The sequence below is a fragment of the Antechinus flavipes genome, chromosome 5 (assembly GCF_016432865.1).
Source record: "Antechinus flavipes isolate AdamAnt ecotype Samford, QLD, Australia chromosome 5, AdamAnt_v2, whole genome shotgun sequence".
In the NCBI taxonomy this organism is placed as follows: Eukaryota; Metazoa; Chordata; class Mammalia; order Dasyuromorphia; family Dasyuridae; genus Antechinus; species Antechinus flavipes.
In genome coordinates this window covers 21920633-21938688 of record NC_067402.1, presented here as the reverse complement: position 1 = coordinate 21938688, position 18056 = coordinate 21920633, and positions in this window count along the sequence as shown.

Here is an 18056-nt window from a genome sequence, read left to right as displayed (position 1 = left end):
GCCCGGGGGCTCACGGACATTCCCACCTGCTCCTCAGCTGTGTGGCCAGGGTCCCAGGCTGGGTCTGCTTGCTTTGCAAGATGAGCCCGTTGATATTTAGGCCTTGTGGCCATGCCAGCTTTGGCCAGCTTGCTTAGGAGAGGCCTATTTTAGGGCTGGGCAGGGCCTGCTGACCATTCAGTACTTTTTGTTAACTTAGGAACTCTAAAAGTGAAGCTCTTTCTCAGGATTGAGTTTCAAGCTTTTGAGAATGGTTGGATAGCAAGACCTCTGGGAGTGCAAGGGGAATGAGTGGGTGTAAATGTGTGTGTGTGTGTGTGTGTGTGTGTGTGCGCATTTGAGGGTGGGGGAGAAGGGTGGAGAGGGAATTTGATAAGTAGCAGAGAAGGGCCTGAGTCAGAAGCATGTCATACTGACCTTCAGAGATCATGGAGCTGGAAGGTGGAGAGGACCTTAGATTTAAGGTTGGCAGGGACTAGACAGGACTTCTAGCATTAGCCTTCTCATTTTCCACATAAGGACTTAGCCCTTTAGAGATGGAGTGACTTGTCCAATGTCCCACCTAGGACGGGCTTGAAAAGTGGGATTTGCCCTCAGCACTTCTGACTCCAAAGACAGTGGAGGAGATGGTCATAGCCATGTGGTTAATAAAGATCAGGGTAGAATATACACCTAGATCTCCCCATTAGAAATTGACTGATGATTCATTACTTTGAGTATGTTTCCCTTTAGCCATTCTTAAAACTTAACTTGTAGGTTTGAGGGGAACGATTTATAAATGCCAAGGAAAAAGAACATTGATTTCAATTTATGATTCCCATATGAAACATTTGGATACAAGGTACTGTAGGGTTTTTTTCCCTATCCTGTGACAAATGAAAAATGACCACAATAGACAAAAAGATAAATGAGGTCTTCTGGTCAGCAGCATGGAGTTCCCTATTCCCCGGGGGAAGAAACAGGCTGTCCCTAGCCTACATAGACCCTAACATTAACATTTTAAAACTGGCGCAAGGAATTGGTGATAATGCTGTACATTTTTGACATCAAAACTAAAATTCTTTCTTGTTCTTGCTAGTCACCATATCCAGATCTTTAAAAGGTAAATAATCAGAGGATCTATGATCTAGAAGGGACCTCACAGGTTATCTTGTCCAGACCTGACCAGGATTCACCTCTATAATATACCCAACAAGTGGTCAGCCAATCATTCCTGGAAGACCTCAAGTGAAAAGAAATTTACCACCTCTCAAGGCAGCATTTGCCATCTTGAAATTTGCCTCTTCTCTCTCAGGTTAATGGAGAGAGTCCCTAATCTAATTCAATGGGAAATTCTCCAAAGTCTCTAAGAAATAAACTGGAACCTGGGGACATGTAAAATTATCCCTCCATGTCTACCTCCAACATCTGTATCTTTCTCTATGAGTTTCTCCCTGAAGAGAGACGAGAATCATTTGGTTCTTCTCTTAAAACAGTCTCTCCTTTCCTTAACTCTCACAAAGACACATAGCACTGAGTCATCATTCTCTCTATCAATAAGGAGAATCTCATGCAAATGATCCAGTCTCAAAACCTAGATTACCCTTCTTTCTTTTCCCCCCTCATACCTCCAATCAGATACAGACTTTGAGATTACTCTTCAGATTAACTTTAGCAATTGTCAAGTCATCGAGAAAAATGAAAATCTGGTTTCAAATAATACAAAATGAATTCACTTGAAAACATTGTGCAGGGTTTTCCTTCCTGCATCCTCCTTACCCCCCACCTAATATCTTAGTCCAACCTTTTCATCATTTCAAGATACCGGCCCAAGAAAAAGAGAGATAGACCAATGGCAGAATATGAGCTACCTTTGCCCAAAGTCTCTTCATAAAAGGAGCTTTTATTATTCCATGTATTATCAGAGATAGAGTCAATGTAAAATTTGGGTCCAGAGTCATCAGGCTCCAGTGTATTCCTCATTTTCCCATTCTAACATCTTCTCCCCCTCCTCTGGCAGTTACCTTTTAAGCCCCTTCCTCAGTCAAAGCTGGAAAGGAGCTGATATCATTTACACCTTGGCTGAAACTAATTCGCACCAACATATTAACTCTCTAAGGTTGTTGCATTTAAGCCTTTTATCTCTTAAGTGTGGAATAAAAGACTGCCTCTTATATAAGTAATTTCAGGCAATAACTAGCTGAGTAGAAGGATTTGGAAAGAGGTGCAGAAAATCATTTTGGTCCTTAAATCAAATTGAGCCTAAGGCTGAACTTGAAGAAAAGCCTAGTCACCTCTCTTTTAGAGTGTCTAGAACAGCTATTCAGAAGGGGGAAGGGGAACCAGACTGGTTCCTTCTTGTTATCACTTCTTATTTCTCATTTCATGGATTGGAATATTGAAAGCTGGAAGAGCTTAGAGACAAACTAGTCCAATCCTCTCAAATTTTATATGAAGAAACCAAGACCCACAGAGAGACTTCAAATCCAGGGTTTTTAACTTTCCTTTGAGCCTTGACTTAGGTCAGAGAACCTGACTGCAAATATCACTTTGATGTTAATTTCTATTAATTAATCAAAGTGATCTTAAACAAATGCCTCCAAATCTCAAGGTCTTGGTCTCTTTATTGAGAAAATGGGGGGAGGTTGAATTGCATAACTTCTAAGTGATCTCCAGTTCCAAATCAATGATCTTATGACATTTTACTACCATGTCTCTGTTCTAAATCAACCAGGATTCAAAGCCCATTGTCATTGACCTTTCCCCTTGCCTTATATGGCATGAGTCTTTCCCAATCATTCTCCCAATCATTTCCCATACATTTTAGCAAAATCAATCACTCTTCCAGAAATTTGAGGTCTTCATGGTCCTAAGTTTCTGCTGCCTTGAGTTTTCCAGCACTTAAATCCGACAACAAAGAACTCAAGGAAAAGTGGTGGGGAGGAGAGGAGAGAATACTCAGTTTCTCCAGAAGCCCTCAACTAGGAAAAAGGGAGAACAAAAAGGCAGAGAAGGAAGAACTCACTGGTAAAGTCCAAGCAACTTCATTTATAGAGAATGGAAGGGAAGGATAGTAAACGAAAACCCCAGCTGCTGGGATATAAGATGTGAGGATCATTATGTGAAAGAGGATTCTGTATTCTAAAGAATTCATGAGACTACTATGGCTTAGTAGCCATGGATTTGAAATGTCAGATATAGAATTATACCAAAAGTTCTGCCAAAGTTGGTATAGCAGATAGATAGTTGTCTTTCTGAGGAAGACCAAAGTCAACCTTAACTGGGATCTGACCAATTCCAAAACACTTTTTTTTAATCACTTAGAACAAATCAGGACTCTAAGCAATTAAGACAATTGTATTACAATATAATTGGTTTCTTTTGTAATTGTGTTTTATTTTATGCATTTAAAAACATAATTCTTAGAAGTCCATAAATTTCACCAGACTACCAGTGGAGTCCAAAAAAGGTTAAGATCCACTGCTGTAAGACTATGGTACTGATGATTTTATATGGAATTTAATTTTATATGGATTAATTTTAAATCCTGAAAATTTGCTGAAAAATTATTGTTCTTAACCTTCTTTGCAAGATCTTGGCTACTATTTGTTCCCCCAGATTCAAGGAATAGTCCTGAGGAATTGAGATTTTTTCCAATGTTCTTGCTCATAATCCTAATTGTAAGTTTCTACCCCAGGTTACCAAGTGACATCAATTAACCAGTTAGGCTTAATTTGCAGTTAGACATGGCTATTATATGCTAAAGTAGTATAATGAGAACAATTAATATGGAAGTAAGATATTGCTCCACCAGTACACAAAGGGCCCAGGGGAAAGTATTTTGAGCTTAGAGAGAATGTGTGGCAAAGAGAACCATAGCCCCTGGTTGCTAGAAGTCCTTCCTTCCCTCACCTTTGTGGAGTGCTCGTGAAGTTCTCCCCAGACAAGCTGAAGATTTTTTGCTGAGCTTTGAAGTTGCTTTCCCTCATCACATGTAGATTCCCAATGCAGACACTTCTGTCAAGTATTCTGAGAATACTGCTAGAATATTAAAGAAAAGTACAAATTCTCAGACTTCTGGAATATATCTAACGCTCCTCCAACTGCAGGTAGGGGGTGGAGGAGCTTGACAAGGAGACCAAGGTCAGAATTTTTATCAGTCCCAATCCTATGGGGTGTCGTTCTCTCTTCTTCATGATCCCAGCTGTTTAAATCTTTGGGGCTCCAAACTGATTCAGTATTTTATGCCCCTAGGATATGACCAAGTTTTCTCAGTCAATTTGGACATGGTTCCTATGAAGTCCGGATTAGCTCCTTGAAGGCCTCAGAATCGGCCTGAGTCAGGATGAGCAAAAGTCCTTGGTCTTTAGGGGAAGAAGTGAAGGGGATGGACAAAACTGCCATATGCTCTCCACCGACCGACCTACCTCCTCCTCATCCTCCTCCAAAGTTACTTTGTCTTGTCTTACTCCACTCCCTAATCCCCCCTACAATTATCTATATATACCAAAAGATCGAGCCAGCGCAGAATAGTGAGAAGAGCCACTTTTCCAAGCATATGCTAACAGAGTATTGTCCAATAGGTAATTACCCTTAAGTGCTCAGTTGTCTGATTCCAGTGCACCTATTCAGAGTTTCAGCCCTTTACAGGTTCCTATACAACATCACTCCAGTTCATCTGATGGATTTCAAAAATTGACCAATAATTTTTTTACACAATATAAATCAAGCATTCTTAACTCGGGCTCCATATATCCCCAAAGCATCAAGGGGTTTGTGATCTTAGGTGAGAATAAGAGCTCATGTCTTAATTTTTGCTAACCTATTCCTGAAATTTATCATTTTCTTCAGTTATATAAAACCATTATTTTGAGATAGTCAAAGGAGTTATTGATGCGAAAAGATTTTAAAACTCCTGGGATAGGATCTTAGGACACCTAGCTAAGAGAGACTTGATAGAGCATTTCAGGGAGAATCCTAGAGAGCCAAGGCACAGGGGAAATATCCCAGATCAGTGAGAGCAAATCACTGGGACAGATTTGGGACAAATTAATGAGATGATGGATGCCACATTCATATTTTACATCGGCCTCGCATTCTCCATGGAGCAAATTACAAATTGCATTTATAGAACACTAAAAAGTCAACACCACACACAGAACTTGAGCCCTGGCCTTCTCACCCCAAACCAAGGGATCTTTCATTTATACCATGTTGCCTCTTTCCAATCATAGCACACTTCACTAGAAAGGGTAATGATTCTGAAGTCTGGGGGCATATATTTAAATCCCACATTTGATATTTATTAATTATGTGACCATAGGCAAATCACTTCTCTTTGGAGGACCTCGATAACATGTGAGGGGCAAGGCATAGATTGATGGCTTCTGAAGTCCCTTTCATCTTTAGACATTATATCCCCATCTCTCATCAACAATATCAGAAGTGACTGTCAAATCATTGCTCTGCACATTTTCAAAAGGCTAAGGAGAATAGTCTCTTATGAGTATCTTGAAGCTTCAATATAATTTAATTTTCCCTCCCTTCTGATGCTTAAAGCCCAAGGAACTTAGACACTGAGTGGATAATTATGTAACAACACAAGTTTTGAAAAGAACAATATAATAAGGAAGCCAAGAAAATGGATTTAGAATAAATGTGAAGGAAGAAAATTGTTACTCTGTGCCATATCACATCCTTCTGGAAGTCTTGGGGACTTGAAGACTTCAGTCTTCAGCAAACTACAATTGTCAGTGTTGGACCTTAAGTGCTAACATATCTGTGTTAATGAGAGACAAGACACACTCATTTATACAGTGAGTCTAGGTTTATAGACTAGATAGGACTTGATTTTGTTAAGTCATTTTTTCAGTCATTATCAACTATTATAACCCCACTGGGGGATTTCTTGGCAAAGATGCTGTAGTGATTTATCATTTTCTTCTTCGGTTCATTTTACAGATAAGGAAACTGAGACAATCAGCGCTAAGGACTGGCTCAGCATCACACAACTAATAAATGTCTGAAGCCAGATTTAAATTCAGGTCTTCTTGGCTATCCACTGAGCCACCTGGCTGCCCCTTGCACTCTTCTGAAACCCTCACAGATATTACCCATGGCACGGGAATAATGATCCTGGATCCAGCAATGATGACTTACACATCCTAAAGATCCAACATCGCAGTGGTCTTTGGTAACTTGTTATCCCACTGTTTGCAGTTTCCCTGTATTGACCTTGATGCCAGGGCCAGGCTGAACTCACAACCTCCCATCCCTGGTGATGGGACTGTTTACTGAAAATGTGTTTGTTTGTTTGTTTTTGTTTTTACATTAAAGAAATCATTCTTGTTTTTTACTCTGAGGTCTCAATGATTTGCTCTGGCAGAGGACCAAGGATTTGTTAAGAAGTACGGATCTGACTTGAGGGGATTTACCAGAAGATGGGGTCAGTCCCTATGAGATTAACTTGAATCAGGGGATAAAAGGGGAAGATTGTTCAAAAAACCTATAAAGAACCTAATGATTAAGGGTAAATAGCAATTTTTCAGTTTGGAGCAAAAACCTACAGTCTTTCCCTCCTAGACTGATTATTTTTACTATGTAAAAGAAGTCATTCTTTGCCTTTTTTTCTTACCTAGCCTTAATCACTGATTGGGCATTGCCTGAGTCAAACTGATACCTGTTAAAGACTTTAACTTAAAAAGGCCAAGGCCTCCCACTACATGGAGTCTTCTTCAGTCATCCTAATCTATAATTGGCCACAGAACTCAAATGGCTCAAGAGAGGAAAGTGAGGCTGGTGACTCTGTACAGCCCTGCCTCACTAAATCCAATTCACTTGCATGTCATGACGTCACATCCCTGACATCGGGGTCTACTTGAAGGACAAACAACAACAAAGAACCTAGTAATCAATATTACATCCATAGCCTCTACCGCCCTTCTTCTAGCTATTTCTACATTTGGAAAAGATTAAATTTAGGGATTTTTCAGACCCTGATTCACATTTGGAAAAGGGATAACAATTAAGATTAATTTGTGGTGATTTTAGAGAGAATATGAGTTCTTAACTCTTATTTAAATGAGTCAATTATGTACCATAATTGCTTCTGATATTTTGAATAAAAGTCTACTAAAAAGATGCATCTTCTGTACATGTAGTGGCTGGGTTTCAGTCACTGGAAGTAAAATCTTGGGAATATTTATGGGCCAGACTTTTCATTAGCTTTAGTCCTGATTTTTAAAAAACAAAAGGAAAGGAACTCAAATGCAAATATCAAGAAAGAAGAAAGAGGCAGGGAGGAGGCAGGAGGGAGGAAGGGAAGGAGGAAGGGAGACAGAGAGAAAGAAGAAAGGAAGAAGGGAGGGAGAATTGAACATTGACTTTCAATTGACATTGAAGGGTCACTTTGTGTCTTTGAATTTTCCCCATTTGTTATTTTCCTCTCTCTTCCTCTATTGTTGTTAGATTTAACAAAGCCTTACAAAAATCCCAAAATGCTCTGAGCTTGTTCTTTACACACTAGGGAAAAAAATAAGAACTCAAGACTGTGTTGAAGATTTATGAGAAAGCTTGTTTTATTCCATAATTTAAATGCACTATTTTTTTTTAAATTTTAAAAAGATAATGTGGAGTAATGATATCAAGGGTGGCTGCAGAGAGGAGGAAGGAAGAGAAGAGGCTGTCCCAAGAAACTGGAGTCAAACAAATTGGTTTGGTCTGAGAGCCTTGAGGACTCCAGAGACCAAAGAACATCCCAAGAGATACAAAATTCTTAATTTTTTCCATCTTTAAAGTCCACAAACATTTACTCTGTGCAAGGCCTTGAGCCTGGAGTCTTTACTTTGTAATATTCATCATCATCATCATGGTTTCCATCATGTTTCAATGTTAATATGGTTCTTTCAATGTTATTTCATACCTGATCATTATTTAGTATTTATTGCTCCCTATCCTGCCCTTATCTGCTGGAGGATACCAATACCTTCATGGAAGAGAGGCCACAGGACAACTATAATTTTTCCTTTCAGTCGCAATTGAAAAGAAGCTATTTACCACCATCACCCTCCCTTCTCTTCTCCCCCCTACCACCTTGTATGAGCAGAATATGTCTTCTTCTTTTGGGAGAAGCATAGTTGTTAACTAGAAAATTAATTGCTTCTACCAAGTTTTCCCAACCAAGTCCTCCATTAAGTTGACTGTTTTAGAAAGCGCAGGAAACTCAATCAAAATAAAAAGTTTCAATTCTATCAAGCAAACCACTGTGAGACCTTGGGTAAGTAAGTTCATATTTCAGAATATCTGAATTAGAATTATAATAATGATATTATCTAACTTGTGGAGTTATCAACATTTTTCTTTTGGTTTAAAGCTCAGTGGTTTAAACTTCAGCTCTTTTAGTGAGAATGTTAAGTCCTTCTCAGCTGTAATGATGTAATAGGACTCTGTGTCCCTCTATCTTTCTGGAGGGTGAGCCCACCCGGCCTGGGGAAATTTCTAAAAATGATCCCCACCCACCTGGATCTCCCAGCTCTGGGAAAGCTACTTGGTTGCCAAGATTCTGTACCCAAACCATTGCTACCTTCCTATTCAGGAAGTGGGTTTTTCAGTGAAATAAAGCCATTTTGCCAAAAACTTCACTTGCAGACTGGGACTGCAAATTCTTTCACAAAACCCACAACAATGGCCTGGGGATCCCCATCGCTGTTAGGGTGTCTCTCTAGGGCATAATATCATATACATTGTTGGTGGAACTGTGAAAGGATCCAATCATTCTGGAGAACAATTTGGAACCATGCTCAAAAAATTATCAAACTGTGCAAACCCAGCGGTGTTTCTACTGGGCCTATATCCCAAAGATATCTTAGAGGAGGGAAAGGGACCCACGGGTGCAAAAATGTTTGTGGCAGCCCTCTTTGTAGTGGCAAAAACTGGAAACTGAATGATGCTTATCAATTGGGGAATGGCTGAATAAGTTACAGTCTATGAATGTTATGGAACATTATTGTTCTGTAAGAAATGACCAGCAGGATGATTTCAGAGAGGCCTGGAGAGACTTACATGAATTGATGCAAAGTGAAATGAGCAGAACTAGGGGATCATTGGACGACAATGGCAAGACTATATGATGATCAATTCTGGTGGACGTGGCTCTCTTCAACAATGAGATGATTCAAACCAGTTCCAATTGTTCAGTGATGAAAAGAGCCATCTACACTCAGAGAGAGAGCAGTAGGAACAGAGTGTGGACCATAGCATAGCATTTTCACTCTTGCATTTGAAGTTTGCTTGCATTTTGTTTTCTTTCACAGTTTTTTTTTCCTTCTTGATCAGATTTTTCTTCTGCAGCAAGATAACTGTATAACTATGTATAAATATATTGGATTTAACATCTATTTTAACATATTTAACATGTATTGGACTACCTGCCATCTGGGGGAGAGGGTGGGGAGAAAGAGGGGATAATTTGGAACAGAAGATTTTGCAAGGATCAGTGTTGAAAATTTTCCCATGCATATATTTTGTAAATAAAAAGCTTTAATAAAAAAATTAATATCATAACAGGTCAGAGAAAAAGAAGCCCTGACCATTTTCTTCACATAAGCAAGGAGAGACCCATCAATTTCAAATCTTAGTCATAGGCAGTTTTTTTTTTCCATTCAGAAGGACAATCTTTGTTTCCAAAGGAACAGTTATTTTGTAACACAGAATAATCAACTAAAAATGTTCAGGCATTTGAATTGTCTTTGAGACTATGGTGTACAGGTTGAATTGGGTCCCATAACTCTGATGTAGAGCTAGAAATTCAATATTTTGTTGTTCGACATTTTATAGGGATCCTACAGCCCCAAATTCCAATTGGGGAAAATTGCTAAAGAATTAATTAAAAAGCTGCCTGAGTCTCAAGTCCTGTGTATTTTGATTTATCATATATTTATTTTTCATTATATATAATATTTCTTGGTAAATGTTTAAATATATACATACTTACAAATACACACACATATGAATCCTCTCTTAAAACAAAGAAAACAATTTGACAAAACTGATCAACGAATGCATTTCATAGCAACTAGAAGTAACCTCCTACTTCTGCAAAGAAGAATAAAGTCTGCTTTGCTGTTTTCCTGGATGGGACTTGTAATTATAACTAATCAAGATTTGGTGCCATTTAGTGTTGATTTCATTGTAAACCAGATTCTCTGTATTCTTCTCCTTTTACATTGTAATAATATTCTGATCATGTGAGACGGGTGCTAGATCCCCTTACCCAATTTAACTAATCAGAAAATCTTCAGATATAAAGAGAAAGAATTTATTTAGTCCGTGCAGGGAGAGACCCAAGAACATCCAGGAGGCACCTCAGCTCCCATCATATGCTCTACCTGACAAGCCAGTAATAGTAAAGCTGATTAAACAGCAAAAGATCCAAGTCTTTTCATTGGATGGACTAAAAAGGAAGTAATCTTTACTGACCAATGGTCACCAATGTTGTCTGCTTCCTGTGGGTCACATCACTTCTTGTCACTTCCTGAAGCTGACCTAGGGGCTGATCTTTAGAGACCTCTAGGCCTAGAGATCATGTGACTTTCTGTAACCTGCAGACCTATGGGAATAGGATTCATGTACCTTAGACCTAAGGTCTGATCTCCCCTCTCATAGACTTTTTGAGAAAACTTCACCTGGTCTCACTCACGATGATACATTTTGTTCAGCCATTCTTCTAGTCACTGGGCACCCACTTTTTTCCTCTTATAGGCAATGAAAGCCATACTGTTTAGAGCTAGGAGGAAGGAAAACATAAGTTTGAATTCTGCTTCCTACTATAGTTCTGTGTCCTTGGACAAGTCATTAAACTTATCTCTCTGTAAGATAGGAATAATAATAGTATCTAAATCCCAAGGTTGTTGTGAGAATATTTGTGCTTACTGCCTCCTCCCAAACGAGCAGAATCTCATATTTCACTTTTGTCTTCAGATATCCAGTACACCATAGCCAGCACATAGTAGGTCCTTAATACTTACTTCTGAGTGTTTTCAGCTTTTTCCCTCCCTCTGATAGCTAATCCCAGTGTTTTGGGGACTTGGCTCTTCACCAGAAGTGAATGTTTTAACAAAAGAAGAATGCTCTTTCGAAGCCTGATGAAGCTCCCTTGAATCTTGGTGTTAGGTTTGAGTCTTCTCCTGGCAGGGTTCACTCATCCCTATGCTGATGACTCAGTAGTCCCCAGGTGAGGAGATGATATCTTCCGATCTGCTTTGTGGTAGGAAGGACACTCAATTTCCGAATGGAATGGAATGCAACGGAAAACAAACAAAATGGACCATTTGAATCTTTTCCAATGTCAGGGAGACACTGTCAGGCTGGATTCCCTATGTTCTCCCGCATCACTGCTAATTATGACTTTTCAGGGATTCTGGCTTCCTTTAAGGAACATTTAGAAATTTAATGTAAAGGTTAATGATTTCCCCGTAATTGTACCATTTCTGGGAGTGAAGCAATTAAGCTGTTTTCAATTTCTGGACTGGAAGGGGAAATGCCAGCCCACGTTGTTATATTTTGTTTTATAATTATGGTTGTATTTAACTTTATTGGTACATTATTGCTAAGGACAGTTTGGTATTCTACGCATCCCCCACAACCATCTCTCACAATCACCAAACTCTCTGGTAGGACAATGTGAGCTTGGGCTTGCAGATGACCAGAGTTCACCGAATTTGACCATAAATCAGCAAATAATTATTAAATAACTTATTTATAAGACAAAGTTGGCAAATCATTCCTAGCTTATAGTATTGAAGAAATCAGAACTCCAATAATTAAAAAAGAAAAAAAGCAAGCAAACAAATAAAAAATGAGGCACAATTCTGGAAACTGTGGAGCCTTTATGAAGTATGATTGAGAGCGTATGATTGTGTATGGGTAAGACTACTTGTAATTGTGGGAGTGTGTGAGCACGTGTAAGTGTGTGTGTTATTATGTGAATGTGACCGTGTGAGTGTCTGAGACCCTGGACAAGTTCTTTAACTTGTTGCCTAGGCAACTGTAAGACCATAAGTCTGAAAGCAGTTACTGATCAGCTTTGTTAGAGAGAGATTTAAGAATATTTGGGAAAAGAGATTGGATCTAGGCCTTGATTTTACTAGTATAGTGAAGAAAATGAGAGAACAATTAAAGTTCAATTGAAGAGTTAAAGTCATGAAAGCTGAAAGGTTAAATAAGCTTTTCCAGGGTCACATAGTCAAAATGTGTCAGAGGTAAGTCTTGAACTCAGATCTTTCTGCTTAGGAATCCAGCCCCCAATCCATTATGCCAGGCAGCTTCTCTACATATCTTTAAATACAAGGTGACCCAAAACTCTTAGTGCAGAAAATGTACCTAGCCTTTCAGAAGTTCTATGCCACACAGGAAAAAATGGACTCAACCATAATGTTTCTGAATGTATCCCTAAAGAAAGCATTTTACTAAAAACGAAAAAAAAAAAAAAAGTTGGAGGAGAGAGCAGTAAATGTAAAATAAGCTTGGCTATTTTTTTCCAAGATAAAATTCCCCTCCAGGTAAAATGTACATGTCCTCTTCCTCTCCCTTTCTCTCCTCCTCCTCCTCCTCCTCCTCTTTTTCCTCTTTCTCTTTTTCCTCTTCTTCCTTCTCTTCCTCCTCCTCTTCTTTCTCCTCCTCCTCCTCCTTCTCTCTTCTTCTCTCCTTTTCTTTCTGTCTCTGTCTTTATGTGTGTCCCTCTGTTTCTCTCAATCTATAGCTGTGTCTCTCTTTTTCCATCTGTCTCTCTTTTGTCTTTTTAAACTTTTTATTTAACATTTTTATTTCATTAAATATTTCCCAATTGTATCCCAACATGTAAAAAATTGTTAACATTCATTTAAAAAATTTAATTGCCAAATCTTTTCCTTCCCTCCCATCTTTCCACTCTCTTTGAGAAGGCAAGCATTCTGATTTCAATTATATATGTGAGGTCATGTCAAACATATTTTTATATTAGCCACATTGCAAAAAATAATAATAATAATAAAAGACAAATAAAATAAAATAATTAAAAGAAAGAAATATTTTAAATATGTTTCAACTGTATTCAAAGCCCATCAGTTCTCTCTCTGGAGATGAAGAACATTTTTCATCATGGGTCCTTTTGAATTGACTTGGATTCTTGTATTGCTGAGAATAGCCCATTTATTCAGTTAATCATTGAACAATCTTGTTATTACTATGTGCAATGTTCTCCTGGTTCTCATTTCACTTTGCACCAGTTCCTAGAAATCTTTCTGAAACTATCCTGCTTGTCAATTCTTTTAAGAGTATTCAATCACAATCATATAATACAACTTGTTTAGCCATTCCCTAACTGATGGAACCCCTCAATTTCCAATTCTTTGCATTACAAAAAAAAAAAAAAGAATTGCTATAAATATTTTTGTACAAATAGGTCATTTTCCTTTGCTTTGATCTCTTTGGGATACGGAATTAGTAATGGTATTGCTTGGTCAGAGGGTAGGCACAGTTTTTTAGGTCTTTGTACATACCTCCAAATTGTTTTCCAAGATTCTTGGATCAATTCACAATTCCATCAAGCATGCATTTATGTCCAACTTTTTTTCACATTCTCTCCAGCATTTGTCATTTTCCTTTTCTCTCTGGCTAGCCAGTCTGATAGATGTGAGGGTATCTCAAGAGTTGTATTAATTTGCATTTATCTAACTAGTGTGGAATTAGAATATTTTTTCATGAGATTATATGATAGTTTTGATTTCTTCTTCTGAAAATTGCAAGTTCATATCATTTGACCATTTATCAACTGAGAGATGGCTCTTATTTTTTTTATTTTTTTTAAGCTTTTTATTTTAAAAACATATACATGGATAATTTTTCAACATTGACCCTTGCATAACCTTGTGTTTCAGATTTTCCCCTCCTTTCTTCCACCTCTCTCTTAGATGGCAAGCAATTCAATATATGTTATACATGTTAAAATATATGTAAAATCCAATAGTGTAAATATTTATAAAATTTGCCTGTTGCACAAGAAAAATCAGATCAAAAAGGAAAGAAAATGAGTAAGAAAACAAAACATAAGTGAACGACACAAAAAAGAGTCGGAATTTTATGTTGTGATCTACATTCAGTTCCCACAGTCCTTTCTCTTGGTGTAGATGGCTCTCTCCATCACAAGATCTTTGGAACTGACATCAATCATCTCATTGTTAGAAAGAGTCATGCCCATCAGAATTGATCATCATTTAATATTAATGTTGCCATGTACTAGTTTTGCTCATTTCACTTTCCATCAGTTCATCTTTCCAGTAAATCTTTCCAGGCCTCTCTAAAATCATCCTCCTTGTCATTTCTTATAGGACAATAATATTCCATAACATTCATATACCAGAACTTATTCAGCCACTCTCCAACTGATGGGCATCCATTAGTTTCCAGCTTCTTGCCTCTACAAAAAGGGCTGGATGGTTCTTATTTTTATAAATCTGGCTCAGTGCAATTTGGAACTATGCTCAAAAAGTTATCAAACTGTGCATACCCTTTGGCCCAGCAGTATTTCTACTGGGCCTGCATCCCAAAGAGATCTTAAAGAAGGGAAAAGGACCCACATGTGCAAAAATGTTTGTGGCAGCCCTCTTTGTAGTAGCAAGAAACTGGAAACTGAATGGATGCCCATCAGTTGGAGAATGGTTGAACAAATTATGGTATATGAATGTTATGGAATATTATTGTTCTGTAAGAAACAACCAGCAGGATGATTTCAGAGAGGCCTGGAGAGACAGGAACTGATATTAAGTGAAATGAGCAAAACCAAGAGATTATTATACACAGCAACAACAAGATTATATGATGATCAATTCTGATTGACGTGGTTCTCTTCAACAATGAGGTGATTCAAATCAGTTCCAATTGTTCAATAATGAAGAGAATCAGCTACACCCAGAGAGAGAACTAGGGGAAATGAGTGTAGATCACAACATTGGATTTCCACTCTTTCTGTTATTGGTAGCTTGCATTTTTCTTTTCCTTCTTGAGTTTTTGCCTTTCTTTCTAGATCTAATTTTTCTTGTGCAGCAAGATAATTGTCTAATTATATATACATATATTGGATTTAATATGTTTAACATGTATTGGACTACCTGCCATCTAGGGGAGGGGGTGAGGAGAAGGAGCAGAAAAGTTGCAACAGAAGGTTTTGCAAGGGTCAATGTTGAAAAATTATCCATGCATATGTTTTGTAAATTAAAAGGTATAATACAAAAATAAATAAATAAATAAATGTTTGGCTCAGTTCTATGTATGTGTGTGTGTGTGTGTGTGTGTGTGTGTGTGTGTGTGTGTATACATTTGAGAAATGAGGTCTTTATCAGAGAAAATTGTTGTAAAATCATATACACATACATCAGTTTCCTATTTTCCTTCTAAATTTGGCTCAGTTAATTTTATTTGTGCAAAATATTTCTGTGCAAAGAGATCAAATTTCAATTTTTCCCTTACTTTTTCCTCACTGCCTTTCATTTGATTTTTAAATTGTTTTTTTGAGTTCTATAAATTCTCTGGTTAGGGAGATATTTCACATTAAACTTTGGGGTAGAAGCTTTTTTCTTTTAATACTAAAGTATCTTCCTGGAAGATGAATTCTGGTCTTCCCTATTCCCATAATATGTTTCAATGGTGGGATTCTTTCTTCTTTGCGGATTAATTTTTTTTTTAATAACAGGTATTAGTGTCAGACACCTCTTGATGTCTCAAGCTTCCTTTCAGCTTTCCAGTATGACCAGGAACCCCAAACCAAGAGCTCCACTCTCCTGCAAGTACCCACAGCCAGCAGTGCCCCTCCCCACCGCCCAACTTTTGTACTCACAGGATGCTGGTTCCTTCTCACTCAGCAGCACTGCTGGGCCTGGTGTTCTCACTCAGGCTAGGTTCACTCAATTCTCCTGAATTCAGACTCCAACTTGACAAACAGTCCAGGAGTGAAAGTGTCTGTGGTGCCTGCTAAGCTTCTAACCACACTCAGCTTAGCCCAAGGATCCCTTGGTGTTTTCCCAGTGCTATCCTGAGGTGTTTGCACTTCAAACAGGTTAATCCTGTCCCTGGGGATTTTCTTCAGATCTTGTTGGATTATATAGGGAGACTCCAGTTCTGTTCCAAGTCTTCTTGGTTTTTCACCAGTCTGTATTCCACAAGAGGTGCAAATTTGTTCAATTTGTGGAGGAAATGGAGAAAGCTTGAAATTTATCAATCTACTCCTCCATCTTCTCAGAATCCTCCCTTTTCTTTTTTCTAAAATAAAGTTGTTTAAGTATTCTGTTTTCTCTTCTGTTGTTCTAAGCAGTTTATAGTTTTAAAATATTCATTAAATTTTATTTTCACAACTCCATGAAGTAAGTTTTGTTATTGATGGATGAGGAAACTGAGGTTTAAAGGAAGTGGAATAACTTGCGCAGAATCACAACTACTGATTTGATGCAGGATTTCAACTCAGGTCTTCCTGACTCCAAGTTCAATAATTCTATTCCCTGATTTACACAAACGTATCAGAAAGTCTAGATTCAAGTTCCACCCTTGACCTAAATGGTTTTGTGACCTTTGGCATGCCACAGCCTCACTCTGTAGTGATCAGTTCTCTAAGACTATAAGGTGCAGTGGAGGTATCAGCCTGCACTGGTTGAGGGACTTTCCTATTTTGGAGTTCTCTGTACTAATGAAATTATAGGTTCACGTTCTTTCTATATTAAGCTATTTTATAGAATCAAGATATTATCAGTTCCTTTAGCTGTACAACATAAACACCTGTTTCTAGTTAGGAATAATTGGTGCCAGTCCCCACTGAGTAAGGGAGTGGTGACTTCAGAGAAACCAGGAAAAAGGTGATAAGTAGAAATCATGTACCAAAGCTCTGGAGTAGAGGACTTTCCTCATTTTGGAATCCTTGATACTCATGAAATTACAGATCCCGGTTTTTTCTACATCGTTATTTTATAGAATCAATAACAATTTATCCACACAAGATTAATACTCATTTCTAGTTGGGATAATTGGTGCCAGTCCCCTTGGAGGAAGGGGGTGGTGACTTCAGAGAGACCAAAGAAAAGATAAGAAAACCTTTTCTGTCTTGCAAAAGACATTGCCAAAGCTCTAAGGACGAGGCAGTCAGAGGGCCTTAGTCAGCTCTTCACATTATTTTTAGGATAGCGAGTAGCTTAGGGGGAGTTCCAATTGAACAAATTTATGAAGAGACAAACTAAACAAAATGTTTTCCAGTTCCAGAAAGACCTTTCTCTGTCTTCTCTCCCACCTGTCCAAATGTCAGTGGCGTCCACATGGTTTCTCCTTTGTATAGAGATAAATAGGCAGTGGTGTTTGGATTCTGGCTTGGTTTGTTTTCCTTGCATGCTCCCAGTGTGTGATTTTCATAGTTCCAGCTGTTATCCTTTTTAAGACAAAAAGACATTTGAAAAGATTTATGGCCACTATCCTCACCTCCCCCACTGTCTGTACATGTGCTCAATAGAAGGTAAAGTACTTGAGAAGCAGACAAGGGACATCTGTAATGATGAGTTCTATCCCCCCACATCTCTCCCAGTCCTTCATTGTGACCTTGAACAAAGCACTTTTGTACATCACTTTCTTTCTTTTATTGATAGAAACTGGAGAGAATAACTTATTGGACTATTAAGGAGAATGTCATATGAGAGCCCATGAGAGGCACTATGTCACCACTTTGACCACTGGCATCCATGAAGATTTTCCCCTATGGACGCATGAAATTGTATGAAATCATTAATGATCGATGTGTATAGAATTCACAAGTGAACATTCTCATCTCAGGAAATCTCCAAGTTAAATGGTCATTCCTTTTCCTCTTAAAAATTATAAATTGCCATTCTTGTTTGGAGTAGTAGACGGACTTGGTCTTCCACTTAGGAAGACCTGGGTTTGAGTCTAATTAGATATTTATTATCTCCAGAACTCTGGGCAAGTCATTTACTGGCTCTCAGCTTCAATTTCCTTATCTGTAAAATGGGAATAATAATATTGCACCTATGGATTGCTAATTAATTTATGAG